The sequence below is a fragment of the Leptopilina heterotoma genome, unplaced genomic scaffold (genome assembly GCF_015476425.1).
Source record: "Leptopilina heterotoma isolate Lh14 unplaced genomic scaffold, ASM1547642v1 Lhet_177, whole genome shotgun sequence".
Taxonomy (NCBI): Eukaryota; Metazoa; Arthropoda; class Insecta; order Hymenoptera; family Figitidae; genus Leptopilina; species Leptopilina heterotoma.
The window spans coordinates 829,662-857,272 of NW_025110893.1; the positions used below are offsets into that span (position 1 = coordinate 829,662).

Genomic DNA, 27,611 nt, shown 5'->3' on the forward strand with positions numbered 1-27,611 from the left:
TTATTATTTATAAAAATAATTGAATGATTGGGAAGAAATTATTGATATTGAAAATCATTGAATTTTAAAAAAGTTTTGAAAATAATTGAAATTTTGACAAGAATTTGATTAAAAATTTGTAAAATAATTGAATTTTGGAGAAAAATTTTATAAGTTATAAAGATAATAATTGACATTCTGACGAGAATTTTAAAAAAAAATTTTGAACATAATTGAATTCTTTAGATGAATTTCAATATTAAATAAATAATTTATTAAATGAAAATTCATCACAAAATAAATAATTTATTTAATAATTGAAAGTTTCTTAAAATTAAATTCTCATAAAGAATTTTAATAAAATTTTTAAAAATAATTACATTTTTCGAGCAATTCGATGAAAATTGCATTCGAAATAATTGAAATTTTTATATGAGTTTTTTTTGTTTATGAAAATAATTGAATTCCTAAAAAGAATTTGATTAATTTGTAAAAATATTTGAATTATTGCGAAGAAATTTATAAAAAAAATTCATAGATAATTGAATTCCTGTAAAAATTTTTATTATTTATGAAAATAATTGAATGTTTGCGTAGAATTTTATTCAAAATTTTTTTTTAATAATGGAATTCTCTTGGAAAATTTTATTGAAATAGTAGATATTGAAAATCATGGAATTTTAGAAAACTTTTGAGTTTTGAGAATAATTGAAATATTGACAAGAATTGGAATAAAATTTTGTTAAATAATTGAATACATATCAAAGAAGAATTTTATTACTTATAAAGAGAATTGAAATTTTGACGAGAATTTTTAAAAATTTTTGAACACAATTGAATTTAGTAACTAACTTACTAGTAAGTTAGTAACTACACTGAAAAAAAAGTTGTGGTTGGAATTACCAGAAAATCTGTTTTTAACTAGAATTTCGTGGTAAATATGCTCTCACTAGATTTTTTCTGGTTAGGTTAACCAGAATTCTAGTTAATTTAACCAGAATTCTGGTTGTTTTAACTAGAATATCGTGTTAAATACACACTAAAAAAAAAGTTTTACTTTTAGCCCGTTTTCGAGGCTGAATTTACGGTGTAAACGGAGTCAGCCCCATTAAACAAGGACAGACTTATGTGAAATACATGGGCTGAATTTAAGGTGTAAACGGAGTCAGACTTTTTTTTTCCTGTGTATTAGGAGTTATTTATAAATTAGCGAAAAATGAATTAAAAATTCTGTTATAGGTAAAAATTCGTATTTCGAAATAAACTCTCATATCTTATAGATCTTAAAAACATTAAGTAAATAAAACTTTTCGCTCTCTTACAACAATGAATTAAATATATGAAGCGTTTGAATATTTATTAGAAGCGTTTCGCTGTTGGCAACACTCTATTGTTGTATATATATAAGTTCAGATGTTCTCCATGAAACGAAGGAAGAACAGGTGGGCCGTGGGAGTAGCAACTTCATTGGGGCGGGGTGAAGGGGCCTGGGGGGTGGGAAAAGGAAAGGGGGAGAGAACTCGCGAGTATGAGAGTGAGTCAGGCGATATGTGCAAGAATTGAATGCGAAGGGGATGAAAGTCCGGGGATATGCCACAACGCTTGTAACTTTCAGCACAAACGATGTATGAATGAGATTCGACCCACACACACAGACACAGACACAAATACACACAGAGAGAGTGAGTCTCGCTCTTCGTTTCATTTCAGGTGTTTCTGAGAGAGTGACCTGAGGCTTTTCTCTCCTTTTACTATTCTCGCGTTGAATAAATGAGTCTGGTCCACGGAAACACCTGAAACATTCCGCACTCGGCCGGTTTTCGACCTTCTCCTCTCATCCTCTCTTGTGAATTAGTCTGTTTATTAGACTGAGACTTATTAGTCGAGAGAAGAAGGGGGGTTCGAGGAAACCTGTTTTTTTCAAGAAACTATAAACTTCGATTTCTATAAATAAGAATAAAGAAGAAAGAGGACCATTCAAGAAAAATATGAAATTTTAAAAAAAGCGTGAATAGAGAACTCGGGCTGAGTTTGTGTTAGAGAAAAGTTCTCCACTAATTAAAACTAGTGTTAATTTTATCTTACGAATTTAGTATAGAATTTTATTTAATTTTAATTACTACAGTGGACTTTTCTTTATAGCAACACTGTCAACTTAAAAGTATCAAAACTTCTATAAGAATTAGTATGGAAATTTTTACTGATTTAAAAAAGTGAACTTCAGATTTAGAATGAAGGGCTTAAATAAAAAAAGAAGTTAAAATTATGTTTCAAAAAGATTAAAAACTTTGTGTATTATTTTCCGGTTTTTAATTGTTTGTTAGAATGAGTGATTATCATAATGGGTGTATAATGAACCCGTATGTCTATATACTTAGTATATGTATTTAGTAAAGATCCATTAACAGAAGTGAATGTTAAAAGCATGTAATCTTCACACTTTTTTTTATTTCATGCAAATTGCTTATTATGTTGAATTTTTTTTCTATTTTTCTTTATTTTCATTTATTGCTTTTATATTTTTATTCATTTCTTTTTATTTCTATTCATTATTCATATATTTTTATTTGATTTTTTTATTTTATTTGTTATTTACTATTTCTTTGTTTTAATATTTATTTAATAAAATAAAAAATATTTTTTTGTAATAAAAAGGCTTAAAATAATTTCAAAAAACGATTTGAACAAAAAGAAAATATTTTTATTTTACATTTCGAAATATATAAAATAAAAATATGAAATAAGTTTATTTAAATTTTGATTAATTTTTTTGATAAATAAAAGAGTGATTTTGTTTATATATGGTTTTTCAATGTTTCACTGTAAAAGTTTTTGCTAGAAGTAAAAAAAAGGAAATAAATGGAAAGAAACAGGTTTCCTCACCGGGTGTATTAGGAGAGCTAGGAAAGTTTATTATCTAAGCTGTCTCGTAATTTTGCGTAAGAACGGTTTTCACCTATTGTGAGGGAGGCATCAGGTATAAAAGGGTGCTCTCTACTCACCAGAGGTCTCTAGAACTATGGGCGCCGGCGCCAAGATTTACACCTGTATCTTCCTCACTAACGGTACTTCTTACTATCAACTTTTTGATTCATTCAATGCTGTGGAGTAAAACAAGAGTCTTAATCCATTTAACATCTTATATTCAGAATATTGGACTCAAGATATATTATAGTTGTTTTCTAACTATAGGCTGCCTGAAACCTTAAATAGATTGAGTTTTAAAAAAGGCAACAATCAAGACAATATTTTTGTTTATCATATTCTTTTTTTGTTTTTTTCAAAATCATTTCTTTTTTTGATGATTCTTTGTTTCGTTGATGATTCTTTCTTCTTTTTAATAATTTCTGTTTTGGGAATAATTTTCTTTTTTGATGATTCTCTAGTGTGTTAATAACGATGTTTTTGACGATGATTCTTCTTCTTTTATTGATGACACTCTTTTGTTGATGATTCTTCTATTTTTTTCACAAATAAAGTTTTCCACATAAGAATTCAATTATTTAAAATAAAATTTTCAGAATATTTATTTTATTTCGAAAAAATTAATTATTTAAAACAATGTTTATCAAATTCTTATTGAGAATTCAATTATTAAAAAAAAAAATCAATTTCTTTCAAACATTTCAATAAAATTTTTCGCAATAATTCAATTTTTTTCATAAATAATAAAATTTTTTTCAGGAATTCAATTATTTTTGAGGAATTTTAATAAAATTCTTGGCAAAATTAAATTATTTTCATAAATAATATTCATCACAAGAATTCAATTATTTTTAAAAGTAATAAATTTCTTTTCGAAATTCAAATATTTAAAAAAATTATAATAATATCGTTCGCAAGAATTCAATTATATTCATAAATAATAAAATTTCTTAAATGAATTCGGTTATTTACAAAAATTGTAATAAAATGCTATACACAAACATTCAATTCTTTTCAAAAATTTTAATAAAATTTAGAGCTGTGCAAAATTTGAAACGAGTTTAGTTCGGTTTTGGGGCGCCGAAATGTCGCATGTCGAATATTCGACATCCGAACTGGGCTAGTTTGAATGTCGAAAAACCAACATTCGAAATATTTTCATAAAGAGTAAAATTCTTCGCAGCAATTCAATTATTTTTTATAAAATTTCTAAAAAAAATTTAATTATTTTCAAAAATTTTAATAAAATTGTTAAAAAGAATTCAATTTAAAAAAAAAAAAAATTTGAAGAAAATTCAATTATTTTCAAAATTATTGAACAACTTTCTTGATGATTCTTTCTTTTTTGATGATTCTTCTTTTCGTTGGTGATTCTTCTCTTCGTTGATGATTCTTTCTTTTTTTGATGATTCTACTTTTCGTTGATAATTCTTCCATTTTTTTATGATTATATTGATGACTCTTCTCTTCGTTAATGATTCTTTCTTTTTTTGATGATTCTATAGATGATTCTTTTTTTTTTGATGATTTTTCCTTTTTTTATGATTCTTCTTTTTGTTCATGATTTTTCTTTTTTTTTTGATGATTTTATTGATGATTCTTCTCTTCGTTGATAATTCTTTCATTTTTTGATGATTTTATTGATGACTCTTCTCTTCGTTGATGATTCTTTCATTTTTTGATGATTTTATTGATGACTCTTCTCTTCGTTGATGATTCTTCCTTTCTTTTATGATTCTATTGATAATTCATCTCTTCGTTGATGATTCTACCTTTTCTCATGATTTTTCCTTTTTTTATGATTCTTCTTTTCGTTGGTGATTCTTCTTTTTGTTGATGACTCTTTTTTTTGATGATTTTATTGATGATTCTTCTCTTCGTTGATGATTCTATTGATGAATCTACTTTTCGTTGATAATTCTTCCATTTGTTGATGATTTTATTGATACTCTTCTCTTCGTTGATGATTTTTCCTTTTTTGATGATTCTTCTTCTCGTTGATGATTCTTCCTTTTTTTGATGATCCTATTGATGATTCTTCTTTTCGTTGATGATTCTTTCTTTTTTCTGATGATCCTTTCCTTTTGCTGATAATTCCTCTTTTCTCATTGATGATTCTTTTTTTCCTAATGTTTCCTTTTTTCTGCAGAGTACTTTCTGAAAGGATAATCGGTAAATTGTAGCATCGCGAAGAAAAGATGAAAGGTTGATTATAAATCTTTGTGTTTATGGGTATTGTCGGTAAAGGGAATAGAATAGATATGACGTATTCATGAGAATGGCGAGAGAGGGTTTGTCAGGCTGATGTTTGCGATAGCGGCTCCTCGGATCGTTGGTAGAGAAAAACACAAAATAGTTGTGCTTCAGGCTCGCTTAAAGGCGAGACCGGACCTGTTTCCTATCACCTTTCTTCGCCTCCACTCTCTCGATGCTATTCCCTTTCCCCTTTGCAATAAAATCTGATTCGACGTCGATTTATCTACGGGCATTCCGATATTTCAGTCGCGGCGCGACATTTTCTTCCCCTAGCCTCACCCATCTCGCTTTTACCTTTTTACCCCCTGGTCCACCCTTTTTTCGCCCCTTTCTATTTTTTTCTCCTTTTCTTCCCATCTCTTCTCATGTCCACTAACTCGGATACACTATTTCGAATTCTATCTACGACAAAGTCTACGACTCCTTTAAACTGTATGAACAGTTTTTTTTATCTGAAATAAAAAATTTTGAAATGAGTATAAAAATAAGTATTCGCCATTTACCTTAATAGTAATAATTTTTATTAACTCTCTTACTCGGAGTAAATGAAATTAATTAATTTTATGATACGAGTTTCTTTCTCTCGTGAAATTGGTTTTTAAGATTCCGATTCTGTTACATTTATCGATTAATCGCCCTTTTTTGGGCGAAAGAATATAGGGTTGGGACGACCATTTATAATCGCCTTGTCAGTGATGTTTTGTAGGATATGACGATCTTGGCTTGTTCCAGTCTCCCCATATACGTAGGTGGAAACGGCCGTATACACACAAATGCAGGTGTAAAGCCATATAAACGACAGTAGAAATAAGAGACTCGAGAGAAGTTGGACATCTCACATTCTGACGAGATCAAAAGCCGGAGTCAATGCAGCAAATACGGATCGCGATCGCCGAGGCTCATAAACCAACGTCATTCGCGCATTCTCCCTTATTGCCTTTAGGCAATTTTTCCACTCTCCGCAAGCGCTCACTATTCCTTTGGGTGCATGTTCTCTATTCACTCACGCCAGTCCACTTTTAATTTAATAATACAAGCACACTTTTTTAACAAAAAGAGAGAAAAAAATTTAGTTGTACTTTTTTTCCTATTCAAGTTCTGCGAACGAAACTTTTTTCTGTTTGAATATTTTTCGAAAAAAAACCCGACCAATCATCATGGTCGGTTAAACTGACTTTAATCATTGATTAACTTTTATCCAGAGTTGGTGAAATTGGCCCTAAATGAAAATGGAAAATAATGTAAACTAGCAACTTCTTACTCCCTTTTTAAAATAAAATTAGCAATTCTAAAAAAAATAGAAAGTAAAAATTTTTAATTCAAATTTAATTCAAATTTTCATAAAAATAAAATATGAATTGAAATATAGTTTAAATATTAGTATGACTATAATAATCAAATATTCTGACACAGGGAATTCAGGGAATAGTCAGGAATTTCTATTAAAAGTACTGCAAAAAATTAAAAATTTTAGAATTCATAAAAAAATTCTGAATTTTTTTGTCTTTTTTGTTTGCCTCATAAACTATAAAATTGACAAGAATTCTAATAAAAAACCTTCAATTTTTTCTATTTCTCACAAAAATTTCTTTTTAAATAACTAAATTCTTGAAGAACTATCATAAAATTAATAAATCATTACTTAGAAATTATTTAATGAATAATTCTAAATAATTAATAATTTCAAAATTAATTAGATTTCAAAAGAGTTGCGTTTACAATCTTCATAAATAGATGATAATAAAATTCTTCTCCGAAATTAAATTATTTTCAAAAATAAATTTCAATTTTAATAAAATTCTTGGCAAAATTTCAATTATTTTCAAAAATTTTCTTCATTTCAATTATTTTCAATATCTACTATTTTAATAAAATTTTCCAAAAGAATTTAATTATTTAAATAAAATTTTAATAAAAATTTCACAGGAATTCAATTACTTACCAATAATTTTTTTTTATAAATTAAATTAAATTTCTTCGCACCAATTTTGAAAAATTTAAATTAAATTCTTTAAAAACTTAATATTATTTAAAAAATTTTCACAAAATTCTTTAAAAGATTTAGTTAATAAAATTGCAATTTTAATAAAATTTTTCTATTTAATTCAATTATTTTCAATACAATTCTTCTTCAGAATTTAATTATTTTCACAAATAATACATTTTTTTGGGTATTCAATTATTTAAAAAAATTTGAATAAAATTCTTCGCAGAAAATCAATTGAGGCCTTGGATCCAATAACTCGCCCGACGCTCGAAGGCACGCGCTAATGCCAGTCGGGTAGCAGTGAGTGGCCCAGAGGCGCTCACTGCTCACTGACTGGCAGTTGCGCGTTCCTCCGAGCGTCGGGCGAGTTATTGGATCCAAGGCCTCAATTATTTTTATAAATAATAAAACTTTTCTCGAGAATTCAATTATTTAAAAAAATTATGATAAAATGCTTTGTAAATTTGAAAAATTATAATAAAATTGATTATTATTAACTATTGAAATCACTACGAATTCTAATACAAAATGCGTTTACAATTTTCATAAATAAATAAAACAACAAATGGTTTTAATTTGAAATTTTATAAAATTTCAATTTTAAATAAATTTAATTAGAAATTTTAAAGAACTTAAATTTTTAAAAAAATTTAATAATTTAAAATTAAGCATTTAAATTTAAATTTAAGCATTTAAGTTAAAAACACTAAAAAATTGAATTTTGAAGAAGTTACAAATGATTGCAGAAATTCAATTATTTTCAAAATTGAAAAAAAATCTCGTCAAAGTCCAAATTAATATCTTTATAAATAAAAAATTATTCTTCAAAATTAAATTATTTTCAAAACTTTTAATAAAATTCTTGTCAAAATTACAATTATTTTCAAAAATTTTTCTTATTTCAATAATTATTCAATATCTATTAGGTATTTTAATAAAATTATGCGTAAACATTTAATTATTTTCATAAATATTAAAAATTTCACAGAAATTAAATTATTTACAATTTTTTTATAAGTTTCTTCTCAATAATTCAATTATTTTCAAAAATAATAAATTTTTTTACAGGGATTCAATTATTTTTAATATACAATTTTAATCGAATTCATTGAAAAATGAAACTATTTTTTAAAAATTTTATTAAAATTCGTCAAAAGAATTCAATTATTTAAAAATTTGGTAATAAAACTTTTTATAAGAATTAAATTTCAAGAAACATTTAATTATTCAATAAATAATTCACTTTTGCATTTGAATAATTGAATTCTCGCAGAATTTTATAATAAAAATTGATTTAAAAATGAATTTTAGATAAAATTGAAGGTAAAAAAAAATTGAGGGTTCTATCAAAGAGCCGGGTTATAAGTTATTGAGACTCAAAATTCTTCACCTCTAAATAAAAAAAAGTATTTAAAATTTCAATTTCTTAAAAACATTTCGCATTAAAAAAAAAAAACAAAAAAAATTTTAATTTATTTTTTTTATTTTCTTTAATGTTTTATAACAATATTTTTAAACTTGACAGATTATTCAAAAAGGTTTGAATTTGAATGTTTTGAAGAATTTTAATTCCTACCAAAAAATAATAATAATTAAATATTTAAAATATTAAAAAAAGAAATTATTGTTTTTGAATAATTTTGCAATTAAAGATATTCGTAAATTAACAGAACATTTTTTTCAATATAATTTTTTCCTTTATTTTCTAAAAATTCAAAAATTTTCAGATTCATTTTCAATTAAATTTTCTAATTGACAAATATAATTTATAAACATGTTTTACTTTTATTTAAAAAAAAAACTTTGAATTTTATTAAAACAATTGAAATTAAGAAATAGAATTGATGCAAATTATTTCCTTATTTTAACAAACGAATATAGTGGTATCATAATAAAGAACTATGGAATGAAAGGATGTATAATGATAGTATTAATTTTTGCAAGAAATTTGATGTTTACGCCAATGTTGCACAAAGTCATTTCTTATCATGTCACTTCTTTTGACGATCCACTCACTCCCGACTAACAGGTGAAGAGGGGAAAAGAAAATTAATCTTAACGAATTATGTTCCAGAATGGTCCATATTTGCACTAACAAGAAACGATCGTCAGCAACTGGGGAAAGAAGTTTGAAAAAAAACATTCCAATTATTGTACACAACAACACATATATATAGCAGTCAATGTAAATTGCCTCTGATAAAACGAAAGATTCCACACGTACGGAACGGTGAGTTTATTTTAAAAATTTTAATGGCAAAACTAATTAATTATAATCTTTGGAACGTTAATTAATTAATATTATTATTATTAACGTGGGTACTTATTAATAATTGATGTAAAAAATCTCATTTGTATTCACTAAAGCAATATATAACTTCGCTTTATTTAACATTTTTTTATAAATAATTATTTAATTTGTGCTATAATATTTAAGGTTCGGTATGGATGCTGGTGATTCCCTTTCGAAATTTCCCTTTCGAAATAAATCAATTAGATAATTGATTTTTTTTACTAAAAATATTGACTTTTTTTCCTTAAACTTCGTGTGGAAACCTGTCAAAATTTGACGTTTTCAGCCTTAAAGTCGATTATGTACGAAAAATTATAATATTAAGTAGGTACAACAATAATAAAAAAAAAAAAAAAAAAAAAAAAAAAAAATTACAAATAACTACAAATTAAGTACAAATGTATCTATTGGTTTATTTCAAAACATAAAATTGCCGTTTTACGTTAGGATTGTAAAAATATATGAAAATTATTTATTATTCTTCCTTCGCAACATGGAAAAAAATCAAGTTCTGCGCTACGCGGAGAATCACCGCATAAATGAAAAGGTATAATACTTTATTTGATCTGAAGGAAAATATTATAACTTATATATCTTAAAAATTATTGCATCGTGCTGTATAGAATAAACAAACTGTTCTAGCAGGAAAAAAAATGTTGAAGCAACATCACTGATTAATTGAAACATGATAATCCTGAGAATGTCAGTAGGATCTCCGTATTCGTTATATTAATACGACCTCCATTTTTAAAAGAATTAGAAATTAACACGCTTTGAATTTTAAAATTTTTGATTTCTCTTTTTCATGTTTTTTTTTGATATATTAGAATTTTTACCTGACGATATACGTAGTATGTGTTTATATGTTCCTTTTTTATTTTTTAATTTCGCGAAGCTTATTAAATGCACTGAAGATTAAAAATTTTGATATGAAGATATACGTCGTTGTCTCTCGTCGCGTCTTATTACCTATAACTTTGCGTGGCAGTGAATTTATCGTGGTCGTAAACTTTTGAATTATAACCGCGCTCTCGTATATATACCTGAACGCGCAAAACTGAAATGGAGACTATATTCTCATCCTCTCATAATTTTATAGATTGAAAATATAGATACGTTCTCGCTTTTGGATGCGACAAAGTCTTCTCATATATATATTTATATGTTTATACACGAAAGTACCCCGTTATGACCTTCGACGATCTTTATTATTTCTGGTTATTATCTTTCTCTCTCTCTCTCTCTCTCTCTACTATCCAATGTTGAATCTCGTATCTAATTACATCTAATGAGTGAGAATTTGTCACGGAATCTTTGATCATAGAAACACCTGGTGGATATATGTTGACTCTGGGATTCCGTAAAGTTTCTTATTTGTTAACTGTGAATGTTACGTAGAATCAAGCGGTGTAATATTTTTCTTTTTCTATATTCTCGTATTGGGATTTCCGTCTCTCTCTTTCTCTTTTTCACCCTCTGTAAAAAAGAATCGAATCACTTCGCTTCTAGTTTTCTAATTGTACTTGGTTTCGAACCAATAACGATAAATTTTTATCGTGACGACTCCAATTTTTTTTCTTTCTTCTTCTCTTTTAATTGAAACTATTTTAATCTTTCTGTCCTCGCACCAAAAGAACCCTCGTTTTTTGCTTTTTAATCTTATAAAGTTTTGGCAAATTCAAAAATTGGAAATTAAAATTTTAAAATAAATTTTTGAGTTAAAATTTTAAAACAGTATTGTAAATAAAAAATTTTAAAATTAAATTGTAAATTATAATTTTTAAATAGAATCTTTAAATTAAAATTTTAAAACTTTATTTTAAAATAGAATTGTAAATTAACATTTTAAAGTTAAATTTGATTAAAATTATCAATTGAGCAATGTTGGGTTAATTAATATGAGAAATAGGTATCGGATGTTAGAGGGATTTGCTTCCCATGGAGAAGGAATTAGAATTACTTTTTAATTTTGTTTCAAGTAAAGGGGTAATATTGTAAATTAATGGGGTAATAAATAACACCTGTTAGTATAAATATATACTTAAAAAATCGACTCAGTCTATCAGGATGTATTCAATGAATCTTTATACGCTCTGTCTTTATATCATTTACGATCTTGATTTTACGATATGTTTTTTACGATCGTTATAGTTGATTCTTGGATTATGACGCACGAATAAGACAATCGATAAATTATTACATGCAAGATATTTTCTTATACTTTGTCCTAACTTCAAATAGGGCCCTAACAAGGGCCTGTCCAGTTAAAGAAAGTGTTATTTTTACTCGTGGTATTAAAATAACACGTAACAAATTGTAAATGGCGCCATTCGTTTTATGTCTCATGATTAATTTCACAAAAAAAAATGAAAATTTTGCTCCCTTTAGAAACACATTTTAACCAGGGGTGCGATTTTGTAATTTGACTTCAATTTTAGACTCGATTTTGACTTTGACTCTAACTTTGATTTTCACTCTGATCTTGACCTTGATTTTGAAAGTCAAAGCAAAAGTCAGAGTGAAAATGAAAGTTAAAGTAAAGGTTAGAGTGAAAATGAAAGTCAGAGTCAAAATGAAGGTCAGAGTGAAAATGAAAGTCAAAGTGAAAGTCAGAGTGAAAATAAAATTCTAAGTCAAAGTGACGATCAGAGTGAAAATGAGAGTCAAAGTTAATGCCAATGTCAAAGGCAAAGTCAAAGTCTTGAAAGTGAATTTTAAAGTCAAAATCGAATCGATAGTCAAGTTATAAAATCCCACCTGATATTTTTAGAAGAGAAATCCTCGACAAATAGAAATGGAATAGAACACTTTTTGAAATCACGCACAATTTCAAAAAGTATTCCCACTGAACTTATATACGTACACAAGATATAATAGGCAAAAGGACGATATTAAAATTTCTTTTCAGAATTATAGACGCTCCTTCTTGGTATAATTATACCTCCCTAATTTGCGAATTCTCGTGAACTGTGTAGACCTTGTATTTCTTTGATCACGATTCAGACTTGCTTTATCTCTCTTTTATTTATGCGTCTTTGTGTATCTATCGGTGCATCGATTTCTTTTCGTTTTTTCCCTTTCGCAAATGAATTTCGCGCGTTGGAGCGCGCAGCTCGTGCGAGAAGAAAGTTCAGGCGTCGTTAGTCCGGCGAGTCGACCTTATCATCGACAAATATCATCGCGACATATAACCAAAAAGAGAAAAAAAAGAAAAAATAAAAAACAAAAAATACCCCAAGAGAAAAACTTGAAAACTAAAAATTATCACTTTTGTATCGTCAATAATTTTATCCTCGGGCATTGCGGTATCGATCTCGAGGAACTTCGTTTATATGCGGTATTTCGTTCGGTATTTTCACACTTCGAGTTGGAAACATTTGCTAAGAATGACAAAAAAAAGGAGGAGGGATATAATAAAAATAATAATCGAGGATCGTCACAAGAGTTTCGGTTTTAATTTAATAGGATTATACTAAATTAATGAAGTAATTTCTTAAATTAATTTAATGAATTTTCTATTGTTTTTCAATTAATTAACAAATCGAATTTTTGTTCTACACGAAACTTTACTTAAAATCAAAACCAAATTAATGATTTATCAAAAAAAATTAAAGTAATGTCTAAGTCTAAGACCAACTATGGTCCAAGTGGGTCTAAGTCTAAGTCAAAGTTTAAGATTTAGTATTAGTATTAGACTTTGACTACGACTAAGGCTAATATTATAACTAAGGCTTTGACCAAGACTTAGACTATGACATGGACTTTGATCCTGACCAAGACTTGGACTAAGACTAAAACTTTGACTAAAACTTGTACTTTGACCGAGGCTTAGACTAAGACTTTGACTTTGATCCTGACTAAGATTAAGACTTGGACTAAGACTTTGACTAAGATTTAGACTAAGACTTTGACTAAGACTTTTGAAGTCGAAGTGAAAGTCAAAGTGCAAATGAAATTCAACGTCAGAGGCAAAATCAATTTTTGGGTGAAATTAATAGTGAAAATTTCTTAATTGACAGTAGAAGTAAAAATTTTTTTTGGTGAAAGTGCAATAAGAATAAGAAGTGAAAGAGGAGGAAGAAAAAGAATAATAATGATAAAAATAATGAGAATAAGAAGTAAAAGAGGAGGAAGAAAAGGAATAATAATATTAATAATAAAAAAAAAATAATGAGAAGAAGAAGAATAAGAGAAGGAGGAAGAAGACGAAGCAGAAGAGGAAGAAGAAAAACAGAAGCAGTATGCATAAGAGTGGTAAGACGCCAGAAGGTTGCGGGGCCTCTTGGGCCGATCGCGGATCTCGGTCGCATAAATTTGTTTTAATTGCCAGCGACGTTACATTTTGCTTTAATTATGCCGCATTATCTGGGAGGTAAATTAGGTAGGTCCAGCTCTTTCGATCTGTCTCGATTCCTCGCATGGGTGCTTCTCTCTTCTTTTGCTCCCCACATCTCTCTCTCTCTCTCTTTCTTGTCATTCGAAAGAGAAAGAGAGAAGAAGAAGAAAAAAAGATCGGTGTGGACTCTCGTTGGCTCTACCTTGGGATAGGATCTATCTCCACCCTCGTCCACCTCTGCCTTCTTCTTCTTCTTCTTCCTCCCCCCTCCCTCTCTCTTTTTCTTCCTCTTACTTTCAATTCTTCCTCTTCGTCCTTCTCTCATCCGATTTCTCTACTTCTTTCAATTTTTTCCTCTTGCTTCAATCTTCGTCACCTCTCTTTCTTTCTCTTTCCCTTTTTCCTCTTTCTCTCTACGTCCTCTTCCATTTTCTCTCTCTACTGTACTCATAATATGTAAATTACAAAGTAAAAACACTATAGATTTTTTTCATCAGTCTATTATAACTTTTATTATCTTTTTACTCTTATTATATTATAACACCAAAGATGTTTTTCTTGGGATTAAATTATTCTGTGACAAATCATTTATTACTATAAAAAAAACTATTTTTTATTTATTACTATATTTATTAGTAAAAAAAATGTTTTTTGTTTAAAAAAAAGAATATTTCTTTACCATTAAAAATTTAATTCTAAAAGTTACAGATGCTAAAACTGTAATCCAATTATTATAGCATCTGTTTATTAACTTTCAGAGTTTAATTTTATACCGAAATATTCTTTTTTAAAAAAACAACGTAAATATTTTAAAAATAAAATCTGGGTGCTTGTTTAAGATTCATTTAAAAAATATTGAAACATGTACAGTATTTCAGAAATTATATCAATTTTAATATTTTTAAACAACACGGAGAAAAAGGAATTGTTAAATCTACTAGCGGATTGTTAATATAGAACTAGCAATTCTAATTTGTTGTTGAAACAGTTTTTTGGTTCTCCTAACAACTCGAAATTGTTGTTATAACAATTAATTTGTTTATAGAACAAAAAAAATTTTGCAACAACAAACCTGATTTGCTAGTTCTATATTAACAATCCGTTAGTAGATTTAACAATTCCTTTTTCTCCGTGAAGGCAAACTCAAGAATTTTTTAACTGATTCTAGGAAGTTACTTAAATTTCTTTACTATAAGTTTAATTGATGAAAAAATAGATTATGTTTTAGTGACTTAGACGGGAAAAATGTTTATTTATTAATTGCAATTACTTACAAAATAAAAAAGTTAATTTTATCATTAAAAAGTAGTATTTTACATAATTTTTAAAAACTTACCTATATCCTCCTTATCCTTATTTTAATCACAAAACTTTTTTCACTTCTGATCACTTATGATATTTTATATATATTTTTATTGTTTTGGCACTTTTCACTTTTTATCATCCCATATATTAAGAATATTATTAAGAATGATGAAGAATGTTTAAGAAAAAAACACGTGCTCTTCACTTTGTAATCTGTAATACTCTGTAATATTCATCATGTATCATGTATAATTCTCGCACTCGACCACGTGAAATAAATTAGAACCTCAAAACTGCGCGCGCACAAAAATTTAAAATTATTTCAGCCAATAGCGACTGTCATCATGTCATTTTCACAACCAATCACGACCGTCACTCTCAAACTCCAGCCAAAAAAATAGCTGTTTTTCCATTAAGGAATAGGCAGGTAGAAAAAATGCAATACAAAAATTCGATTGTTTAAAAATGCTAAGTGGATGTAACCCCTAAAGGATTTTCAAAAACGGATCAGCTTTTCTTCATTTTAGGCCCAAAATCATCAGGAGGCATCCTAGAAACAAAATAGAAAAATAACCGAGAAGTTCAAGCACTTTTGGGTTGAAGTTAGTAGAGACCCACCGTGAGAAGGAAAGAGGGAAGGAGAATAAGAGAAAAAAGAAGGAAGGAAAGTGAGAGAAAAAGAAAGAGGGAAGGAGGGTGAAAGAAGGAGGGAGTGAGAAAGAGAGAGAGAGAGAGAAGGAGCGTGTGACAATTTACTCGGCCGATCTCCAAACCGCATATATAGGAAACCTCTTTTCGTCTCCTCTGTTCCTCCCTTTCTTCTCTGTTTCTTATATACCTTATGGCCGCGTTATTTATGCGCGGGTCCGGCTAATAAACATATGAACGCCCGTGCCTTCCCACACGCTCGCGAGTTCGTCCTTCCCTCTCATATATATGTATGTTCACACACAAACACACTCCACAGACACGAAATCATTTACCATTACAGGTTTACTTTAGCGTGAGCATCCTCTTCTCTTCTCTCGAGGCATTGTCTCGTCTTATTAACAGTCGGCAGAGCGATACATCTCGGTATCCTCTCTTGGCCTTCTCTCCATGTCCACCGCGACCAGAAAACATCTCGACACTTTGCCGGAGTAACCATCTCTTCTTCCTTCCATATATCCTATATATATAAATATAAAAAAAGGAGAGTGAGAGGATTTTATATATAATAAGAGAAAAAGAGATGAGTGAGGCAAGGAGAGTGAAAGGTTTATACATATGTGTGTTTATATATAATACAACTTGAGGGAACATCATAGAAAGCGGTGCAATTTTTCTTCAAGGACCAAAAAATTTTTTTCTCCCATCTTCTCTTAAAAGAGGACCGCTAACCGCTTCAACGATTATTAAGGGGGTGGGAGGGGAATGGTATAAGTTCGCACGTCCCGCGTCTGTAACGTCGCCCAAAGCTGTGCGGAATTGTTTTTATTGGTCGGGAGCTTTGCGCGCCGATTTCCCACGAAGAAATTCTCACGCTATAAATCAGCGCGCCCGCTGGGGACGATCATTGTTTTGGGTACGTGGAATTTCAGTGTGTCGCTCATGAATTAGAATATCAGATCCTCCAACACCGCTTTACCTTCCACCCCTTCTCTCTCTCTCACTCTCTTAAATTTTCATATATGGTGCGAGGGAATGCCCCCGCGTATTTGCAATGAGAGAAAGGCATATATCGAGAGGTGTGAATTATGCACCTCATTATATAAAATTTAATTGTGAAATTAAGATTAGGAGTTGCAATTCCTGAATTCAGGAATTGCAACTCCTAATCTTAATTTCACAATTAAATTTTTCTGCGACTCTATTTGAACTTTGTTTTTAAATTCCATGCGAAATTTTCTAGTTCCCATAGGTAATCAGAGTTTTGAAAATGAAAATTTGTAAAGTTTAATTTGATGCATGGAACACAGGGGGGAGAGAAAAGAGAATGAGACGATGAGAGTTGTTAAGTTCGTGGGGTCCTGCAAAGAGTCTCTGCCCCCGCATAATAATACAGCGGTAGCCGTATTCGCTGCCGCGCCGCCGCCAGCCAATTAAATAAATATTCGTTGACATCGCGACCGCGTCGCTTCTACAAACTGGACCCCTCGGCGAAACCGCAGCGGAGAGGTGCTCATTCCCGTCAAACTCTCCCTCTCTCTCTCTCTTACTCTCTCTTTAGTCTGTACAATAAGTACTAAAGATATATTGAATACATCGTATCGGCGAGTCGTGATTTCCACGCGAATCGAATATATTGGGAGTATTTTAAAGTCGAGGCGATTTATCAAAATTAAAATTCTTATTGGTTTCCATTTAATGACGTTGATCAATCAATCAATCTATTCAAGCCAATCAACTAATTAGTTAATTAGAGAAATTTTTTTTAAAGATATACGAAAGAGGGAAATATTTAAGAAACTCTTCATAGTGTATTCAGGGAACCCTTTAGTTATTGTAACCTAATTGAAACCTAATTTTAATCCAACTGTTACGTAATTGTAGCCAAATTATATCGCTATTAAAACCTAATTGTAACCCGACTGACAATTATACTCTAATTGTAGCGTTATTTCAAGCTAATTATAACCCAATTGTAATCAAATCGTAACTGAATTGTAAACTAATATTGTAACCTAATTGAAGCGTTATTGTAACCTACCTGTTACTTAATTATACCCTAATTGTAGCTTTATTATAATCCAATTGAAACCTTATTGTAGCTTTATTGTAACCCAACCTTACCCTAATTATACCCTCATTGTAGCTTTATTGTAACCCAATTGAAACCTAAACCTAATTGAACCTAATTCTACCGTTATTGTATAGCCTAATTGTAACCCGATTGTAATTTAATAATAACAATTATATTGTAATTGTAGACTAATTATAACCTAATTCTAAGCTAATTGTAACAGAATTTAGGAAATCCTACATTATAACATTTAGGGAATCTTTCAAGACAATATTCTGAAAATCCTATACTGTTAAATATTAAAAAAATCTTATGGGAAATTTAAAAAACCCTTTTATTGTAATATGTACCCCACATGAAAGGATTTCTGGAAAATTCTTATAAAACTTCGGTTATTTTCGGAAATTCATCCACATGGGTCCTTGGGAAACAGCGAATGACATTTCCCGCATAAACAATTTGAATAATTTCTCCAAACTTCCCACGATATTCCAGAGAAATATTAGAAAGTTTCCGCACTGAAGTTTACAATAGAGAAAAGTTTCCCTATTGTACAAATTTTCTACTGAGTGATTTATTGCAGGAACCATGATCTATTCCACCATAAATATATTTAATTATGAAAATTTAAAGAAAAAAAAGCAGTTTTCAAATATTGCGCACATCGTTCATATAATGTAATCTATTATAATTTCCATAAAATGCAGTATGAAGTCATTACATACCATTAAAAGTCACGTCTTAAAGCAAAAATTATCCAAATTAATTCAGTCCCTTGCTATTAGCAAATTAGAAAGCACGCAGCGTTAGTAATACCAGTGTAATAGGAATAGTTACGCAAACATCTACACTCATTAGAACAAAAAAAAAATGTCAAGATTCCTAATTAAAAGTAATTCAAAATGGTCAATGATTTGCAAACTGCTAATAACCGTTTTGGTGATAGAATTGCGAAAATTTCTATCTCTTTTTCCCTGGAGAATTGAATTTCTAAATTATATCTTTTCTGATGCATTTCTACTGAATCGTTAATTATTTAGAAATTTGTATTTAAAAAAAAAGATACGTGTATTATGAAAATTTATGTTGTGAAGATTCTTTCTCGTGTGAGCGGGTGGACATTGATGACGGGGGCGTTGAGGGATGTAAGAGGGAGCGAATGGGTTGACAATGGACGACAGTGGACCCAAAAAGGGGGGTGAAAAGGAAAGAAGAAGGCGCTTCGGCCAAAGGAGTGATTTGTGAAGACGCTCCCGCCGTCGTAATCACGTGGGATCTCTCTTCGCTGTCGTTCAAGGCAGCATCCAGAAGTACACGGTAAAGTCGTTCGCGAGACGAGCACAGGACGAAACATTTTCAGAGCAGTGCAGAGCACGGGACAACCAAACGACTCTTATTGTTATTATACGGAGTGATGGGCGTCCACAATCGTGGCATGTTTATGCGTTCAGTTTCGAAGTGGCCTTGAATATATACTCTCTCTCTCTCTCTTTCTTTATATGCCCTTCCAAATCGAAGTCATTCTGCTTCGTCTACCTCGTCTTCTTCACCTGATTTCGTCTTTGTTTTCTTCAACATTTTTATTTTTTTATTTCTTCCGTCACTATGCAAGGCGAACGCCAATCTGACATGGAGAGACGGGAATAAAACGAAGGGGAGACTTGACGCTTTTGCGAAGTGCCAACGGTTCCCCTTCTCCCTCTCTTCTTTTCGTCAGAAAAAAGGGACCCCGAATAGCACAACATGTGGCAATAATATTGCTTTGTAATATTGCCAAATTTACTGCAATATTTATTTATTTTATTTATGCGTGAAATATTACAGCAATATTGCAATTAGGTGTTATGCCTCAAAGTAAAACTAAACATAATAATTTATATATTTAATTTATCCGGCATCGGTGATTCAACCTGATTTATTCACAGACCGAAAGGCTCTGATACTAAGGGACAGGATTTAAGAAAGAGTAACTGTTAAATTAAAGTTTTTATTTGAATCCTTTACAATTAGAATGAGAGAAAGAGTAGATCCAGATGTCTTCAGGGACACTAAAACAAAATTATACCTTTGTAGAATCAATCGAGGATTTAAGTGGTGACAAAATTTAGGAGTATTAGTAACTTACCGTTTAAGATTATTCTTAGAGTCGTAGACCCAACAGGCGATACCTACTTCAGTGTGAGGTCGAATAGCAATGACGTTGTCTAGTGGAAATTGAATATGAAGCAGATTCCTTCGAATTGTTTTCGGGACAGCCAAAGTGAAAGGTCCGAAATCCAGGTGTCGAATTATTGATTTGACGTTGAAGTCGCAATAATGCAGTTCTTAGTAAAATAGAAATGTGTCTCGCAGTAGAAATTATCTCCTTGAATGAATTCTCCTTGAATGAACTTGATTGAGACTTGAAGAATGCACTTGGTACTTGAAGAGATTTTGGGAACTGGAGTCGTAAAATAAGCTTGATGACAATACACAACTTGTTAACTGGGTCGCGGTTTCTGGACTGATACGAAGTAGACGCGAAGTGGTGACTTGTGCCTAGTTAAGTTGAAGGCTCTTCCTGGACTGACGAAGAACGCAGATTTCTGATTTGAGGCTGACTTCTGGACTGCCTAATTCGACAAGGGTGGCACCTTTTATACTGTTCCTTTTGCAACCGGAATTGACGCATCATACCACCCACTTTTATCATCTTAGGGTCAACGAAATAAAATTTATTGCATTGAAGTGGGGAACCAATAGAAAAATGACAAAATACACATGACCATATTTGTCATTTGCTATCCAGACAAAGACTTCGGATCGGCCATGCAATCTGCAGTTCTTAGCGTTTTGACTGGTTATGTGACACTCCGACTGCTGCTGCCATGTCATTATTAGATTACAATCAGGTTACAATTAGGCTGAAGTTACGCTACAATTAGGTCATAATTAGGTAACAATCAGATTACAATTAAGTTTGCTATTAATTAGCCATTAAGTTCCTGTTTTATAATTAGGTTTGCAGTTAGGTAACAATAGTAAGGTTATAGATTATAATTAAGTTTCCACAACACAAGTAGGTTTCAGTTACATTACAAATATCCTTCCCTTCCAAATATTACGTATTCTAAATAGAACTTTCCTTCTTCTATACCCATGGGACATGAATTAAGAGTATTCTTTAAATATCGGTTATGTCTAACATATGTTTGAGCGAGGAGAAAATTTGATTAAGCGAGATTTCATCATTGATATATAAAATATTGGCTGAGTTTAGCAACAAGTCGAGGAATATTTATGTATATTACAAATTTCAGTGGTAGTCTTATTCATGTAAATACCTTTACAAAGTGCATAGTAAAAGGTAGATTTATGTTCAGGTTGGAAACTGTGTGCGAGGTATATACATATAGTAGGGAGTTAGTAGCTATATACATACATATACTATATACATACGATCAACCTCTTGCCCTATAAGCTCGTTGATCGCGTCTTGCTTTGGCCTCTACGTCATGCAAAAGTCGCATACACAAGTTTGCATTCGTACAACGGCAGCAGTGCTCGCTAATGACGCGAAGAGATACTACTGATATCACTAATTAATTCCACCTATCTCTCCTGTATATACAAATACCCATTGGCCCACTGTAATACTAACTCGACTCACTTGTACACGCGAACCAAATTTTCATTTTTTTTTCTAGAAACAATTTTTAATATACTCTTAAGGAATACGTACGTTTCTAGGTTACAATTATTGAAGCGTGCAGTTCTACTTCAATTGGGGATTCAATAAGGCTGTGGCTTTTTTTAAATGAAATTTGCTTCTGATAATAAATCCGATAATCACATAAAATCTTTTATGCTTTCTGAAATACAAAAACAAATTTGTACCATAAGAAAATTATTTTCGTTTATATTATAAACATTATGTCGAAAAATTACCTTATAATAGAATTATTATTTATTTATTTGACAAATAAAATTATTTAAAATGAAGTATAAAGTATTTTAGTTCGTTTCTAGTGAAGGCTAGAAAACAACTGTTATACCAAAGAGCTTGTAAAGTAGGCCCTTGCAACAAAAATCATTCTATTGGATGATCATTCATTGCCAGATGTGGCAAACTTTTCCATACAATTATTTTTTACAGTGTAGAAGTGCGACATTAGAATCTGAGAATTTTAACAAACACCCGAACTCATCGTACATCGTAAATAATGATATAATTTTCATCGTAACCATTCACGTCAATTATCGAATATAAATATAAACTTCTTATAAAGATTCTCTGATGACAGGAAATAGATAAACATCTTACGACCCATATGTATATATACTCGGCCAGGAAGAGAATATTAGCTAAAAATTGTATATCTTGATCTTGGTCTCTTCTTCTTCTTTTTTTTCTTTTCATTCTGAATTATAATCTACGAACTTGTCTATCTGTCGAACTTTTGGGGTTTGAGGAAAAAAGGAGTACGAGCTGTGGTTCGATAATGATCTTTATGCGGGACGGTCCAAGCTGAAATATTATACTCGTTAGAATCCAAATTGGGGTCCCTCTTAAAGGGGCTGTGTGCAAAGCCGAATAGGTATTTATAATTTGAAACGCGTTTTTTTGATAAAGCCGCTGCATTAACTGGATTTACATATGGAGCCGCCTTTGTTTTAGCGACCACCCTTTCAAACTTCCAATTTAATTGCGTTCTTAATATAGTGCTATTGTCGAAAAGAGACATTTTTACGCATTTAGTTTCCTCCAAGTCGATGAAACTCCCTCACCGCACTGACATTATATATAAACGCGGATCAGATTTTAACATCTTTTTATATATAAATGAAAACCGAAACGAAAAATGAAAGGAAAACGTGGGCGTTAATAATGACCAGATGATTTATTCAATTGTCTTCGGAGGTATAAACAACATTTCGTTGACGAAAATTAATGAGGTAACAAATTTTTAATACTTTTTCTCACAACATTATTTTAACGTCTAATTGTCAACTATTTGGGTATCGTGGCCAAAAAAATGTAGAATACAACAATTCTTAAATGCGTATAAGAAAAAGGGAAGAGAGACCTTTTTGAATGAAGCGTTTTCCACCTCCAACATCCATATATATACATGTATGGATGGGATCGGAGCATTGCAATGTCTTTGGAGTTTGCAGTTGTCGATGGTATATCCGGTGATTCAATCGACATTGTACCGATCGAGAATTAATTACGAGAAGATATCGATTGGAAACTCAGACTGAAAGATCCTGTTGGGAGATTCGCAGGATAATCCACCTAAACGTATAGGACCACCGGGATCGAAGGGCGCACACGATTTTAGCTGCGCATACGCTTAAAAGGAACAACACATTGGATGCGGTTGTTCTTTTTAATTATGTTTATAATCAACGCGTCGCATGTCTATGGTAATCGTTTTACCCGCCTCTGTACCCGCGCGCGTCTATTCGAAACTGTTTTGTGTGTGCAGCTATATACTCATCAAGATTTACAGCACCGTTACTTTCTAACACTCCTCACGATATTCAATATTTATTATACGTATGCGCCAACTCTCTCACGAATATAATCAATCATTTTCACTCCTCAAGGGACAATTCAATAATTATCCTGTAATTACGATGAAATTATGTTGTAATTATCTCATACCCAACTGTAACATATTTTTAACGTTATGCTAATCCCAATTGGGTCAAAATAGCGTTAAAAATATGTTACAATTGGGTATAAGTTGGGTCATAATATAATCAGGTTACAATTATAACAGATGGGTTACAATAACGCTACAATGTTAAAAAATGTTGTTCCGAATTTTATACAATAAACAGACATGTCGACATCCTAAGGACTTCCTAAAGACCCATATTTTGCAAAAGGTATTAAACTTAATAAAACAGTAGGAAATTTCACAAAAATTGATTCAAGTTGTTGCTCATATATACCAGTAGTGAGAAAAAGTGTGTGAACGAAAGAATTGAATGATTTCTGAAAATCAATATAGTTTTTGGAACATGTCTATATTTGCGCTAGATTGGCTAATTAATGAACACTGAATTCAAATGGACAAAGTTCCCTCTGGCGGGAGTTGCGGGCGGAGTTGAAAATAAACAGTTCTCGTATTTGCTACAAAGGGTGTGTTTATGACGTGGTTGTTTGCAGATGCTACATTATAAAGAAGCTGTGTGGCACGAGACCTCTCTCTATTCCCTCTCTGTAGATTGTGAGGGGGACCGAAAGGCGTGGCAGGCCCCCGGGGTGCCACCGTTTTCGAATAAATTACGTGAAAAGGGCCACACAGTTATTATTACTTAATAGATAGACAAACAAATTGTTCACGCCTTCTTATAATAACATCCTAATTGTTTCCCTCTATTGAATAGGTAGGTGGTATAACTCAGATTTTTAATATATGGGGAAAAATTATTTTTCAACACAATTATTTTATTTCTACTTTGTCCTGATTGAAGTAGGTACAAGGAAAAGTAGTAAGACCCTTGTTTGGAATAATTTTATCTGAACCCACGTCGAAAAATTCTATATGAAAATACCCCCCCCCCAAAAAAATCCATTGAATTTTCGTAGGGATTCCGTAAAAATTCTGCAAGTTTTTAAATTCTAATAGTATTTTCACATTTCTATTCTGATTAAAGTCTAATAATACACTTTGTTGCAATTTATTTGAAAAACTTAAATGAAATACGCATTTTGAAAAAAATACCAACAAAGTTTATTATTAGACTCTAATAATAGAAAAGTTAAAATATTATTAAAATAAAAAACTTACAGAATTTCCATGACTTTTCCCTGATTTCCAAACAAAATTTGGACTTTTTCCCTGACCCTAAAGAATATTCTGCGATTCACTTTAAAAATTATTAGATACTCAAAAAACACTATTACATTTAATTACGAATTTTTTTAATTGTAAAATTATTCCAAAACGCCAAGAAATTCTTTTTTACATAAATATTTAAAAATTATTATTCCATAGGAATTAAGCATTTCAAAAAATTTTAAATTCAAATCTTTATGAAATTCAACAACTTATAAGAAAATTATTAGAAAACATGAAGATATCGATCACTCCGAGTCGAAGACTCAAAGTTATTGATATCTTCATGTTTTGTAATAATTTAAATTTCCATAAAATTTAAAAAAAAATTAAATTATTTACAAAAATTTTAATAAAATCCTTTCTAAGAATTCAATTATTATTACAATAAGATTTTTCATACAAATTCAATTATTTTAAAAAATGTACTAAAATTCTTTCCAAGAATTCAATTATTTTCATAAATAATACAATTCTTTATAGAATTTTAATTATTTAAAAAAAATATAATAAAAATTCTTTACAAGAATTCAATTATTCTTCTAAATTATAAAATTCTTCACAGGATTTCAATTATTTTTAATACAATTTGAAGTAAATTCTTCGAAAAATGCAATTATTTTCAAAAATATTCAAAATTCAATTATTCTTTAAAATTTTAACGAAAATTCATTTTTGAATAAATTTTTATTAGAAAATTCTAGGAGAATTCAATTACTTAAATACAAAAATAAATAATTTATTGAATAAATAAATGTTTTTTAAAAAATGAATTCTTATAAAGAATATTTTATTAACAAATTTTTAAATAATTGAATATTTTCGACAAATTTTAATAAAACTGTCAATAAAAATTACATTTTTCGAGGAATTAGATTAAAATTGTATTAAAACTAAAAGTAATTGAAATTCTATTAAAAATTTTATTATTTAGGAGAATAATTGAATTCTTTTAACCAATTTTTTATTATATTTTTTTTAAATAATTGAAATCCTGTGAAGAATTTTATAATTTATAAAAATAATTAAATTCTTGCAACAAATTTTGTTAAACTTTTTTTAAATAATTGTAATACAGTCAAGAATTTTGTTCTTTATAAAAATAATTAAACTCCTGCAAAATTTTTAAAAAAATTTCGTCAAAATTTCAATTATTTTTAGAAATTTTTCTCAATTAAATTATTTTTAAATAACTACAATTTTATTAAAAATTTTCAAAAGAATTCAATTATTAAAAAAAAAATGTTGATAAAATTCTAAATAAACATTAAATTATTTTCATAAATAATGAAATTCTTCGCAGGATTGCAATTATTTTTAATACAATTTATCAACAAATTTTTTAATATGTAATTGAATTTTTTCGACGAATTTTAATAAAATTTTCAAGAATAATTACATTTTTCGAGGAATTCGATTAAAATTGTATTAAAAATAATTGAAATTCTATATGATGAGTTTTAATTATTCATGAAAATAATTGAATCTCGGTAAAAAATGTTATTGTTTATGAAAATAATTTAATGTTTGCTTTACATTTTATCAAGACTTTTTTTAAATAATTGAAATCTTTTGAAAAATTTTACTATAAAATACTAGATATTGAAAATGATTAAATTGAGGAAAATTTTTGAAAATAATTGAAATTTTGCCAAGAATTTTATTAAAATTTTTGAAAATAATTGAAATTTTGCCAAGAATTTTATTAAAGTTTTTGAAAATAATTGAAATTTTGAAGAAGAATTTAAATTTTTTATTACATTTTTTTAAATAATTGAATTGATTTAAGAAATTTTATTAAAATACTAGATTTTTAAAATATTTGAATTTTAGCGAAGAATTTCATTATTTGTGAAAAGTAATTTAATTTTCGCAAAAATTTTTTTAAAATTATTACATTTTTCGGGGAATTTATTTAAAAAATTGCATTAAAAATAATTGAAATCCTACGAAAATTCATATTATTTATTAAAATAATTGAATTCTTAGAACGAATTTTATTACAATTTTTTTAAATAATTGAATTCATGAGAAAAATTTTATTACTTGTAAAAATACTTAAATTCTTGGAAAGAATTTTATTAAAATTTTCGTAAATAATTAAATTTTTTTTTAAAATTTTATGGAAATTTAAATTATTTGAAAACATGAAGATATTGATCACTTTGAGTCGAATACTCGGAGTTATTGATATCTTCATGTTAAAAATAAAAGTTTTAAAAAAAAGTTTTAAAAAAAAAGAAAAAAAAAAGTTAAAAGTTAAAAGTTTTTTATTTTTTTTTCTGTTCTTATAAGTTGTTTAATTTCATAAAGATTTGAATTTGAAATTTTTTGAATTGCTTAATTCCTATGGAATAATAATTTTTAAATATTTATGTAAAAAAGAATTTCTTGGCGTTTTGGAATAATTTTACAGTTAAAAAAATTCGTAATTAAATCTAATAGTATTTTTTGAGTATCTAGGGTATCTATCTAGGGTCAGGGAAAAATTGAAAATTTTGTCTGGAAATCAGGGAAAAGTGAGGAAAATTCTGTAAGTTTTCTATTTTAATAATATTTTAACATTTCTATTATGATTAGAGTCTAATAATAATCTTTGTTGTAATTTTTTTCGCAAATTTCGTCTTTCATTCAAGTTTAGCAAATAAATTGCAACAAAGCTTCTTATTAGACTCTAATCATAATAGAAATGTTCAAATAATATAAAAATATAAAACTTGTAGAATTCTCACGGAATCTCTATACGGAAATACCATATGAAATTTCCAGGGGGTACTTCTGTGGTATTTTTCAACGTGGGTGCATTCACATAATAAATTTAAAGATTTTTTAAACTTCGACAGTTTGTAACTTGTAAATTCCAAAATTAAATTCAGTTTTTTTTTTCTTTGAAAATCGAATTTATGATTTCTAACTTAGGGGCCGTTCATAAATTATACGTAACGCTTCAGGGGGGTAAGATATTTGTTACACTC

General features: G+C 29.2%; 1 long non-coding RNA gene across 1 annotated transcript in view; it reads left to right on the forward strand.

The window, feature by feature from the left end:
* LOC122499874 overlaps window positions 1-27,611 on the forward strand; it is a 122,211-nt gene that overhangs the window by 20,976 nt on the left and 73,624 nt on the right. Inside the window, exon 2 of the long non-coding RNA XR_006301392.1 lies at window positions 9,222-9,377. This is a non-coding gene — a long non-coding RNA (uncharacterized LOC122499874). The remainder of the gene's footprint in view (window positions 1-9,221; window positions 9,378-27,611) is intronic.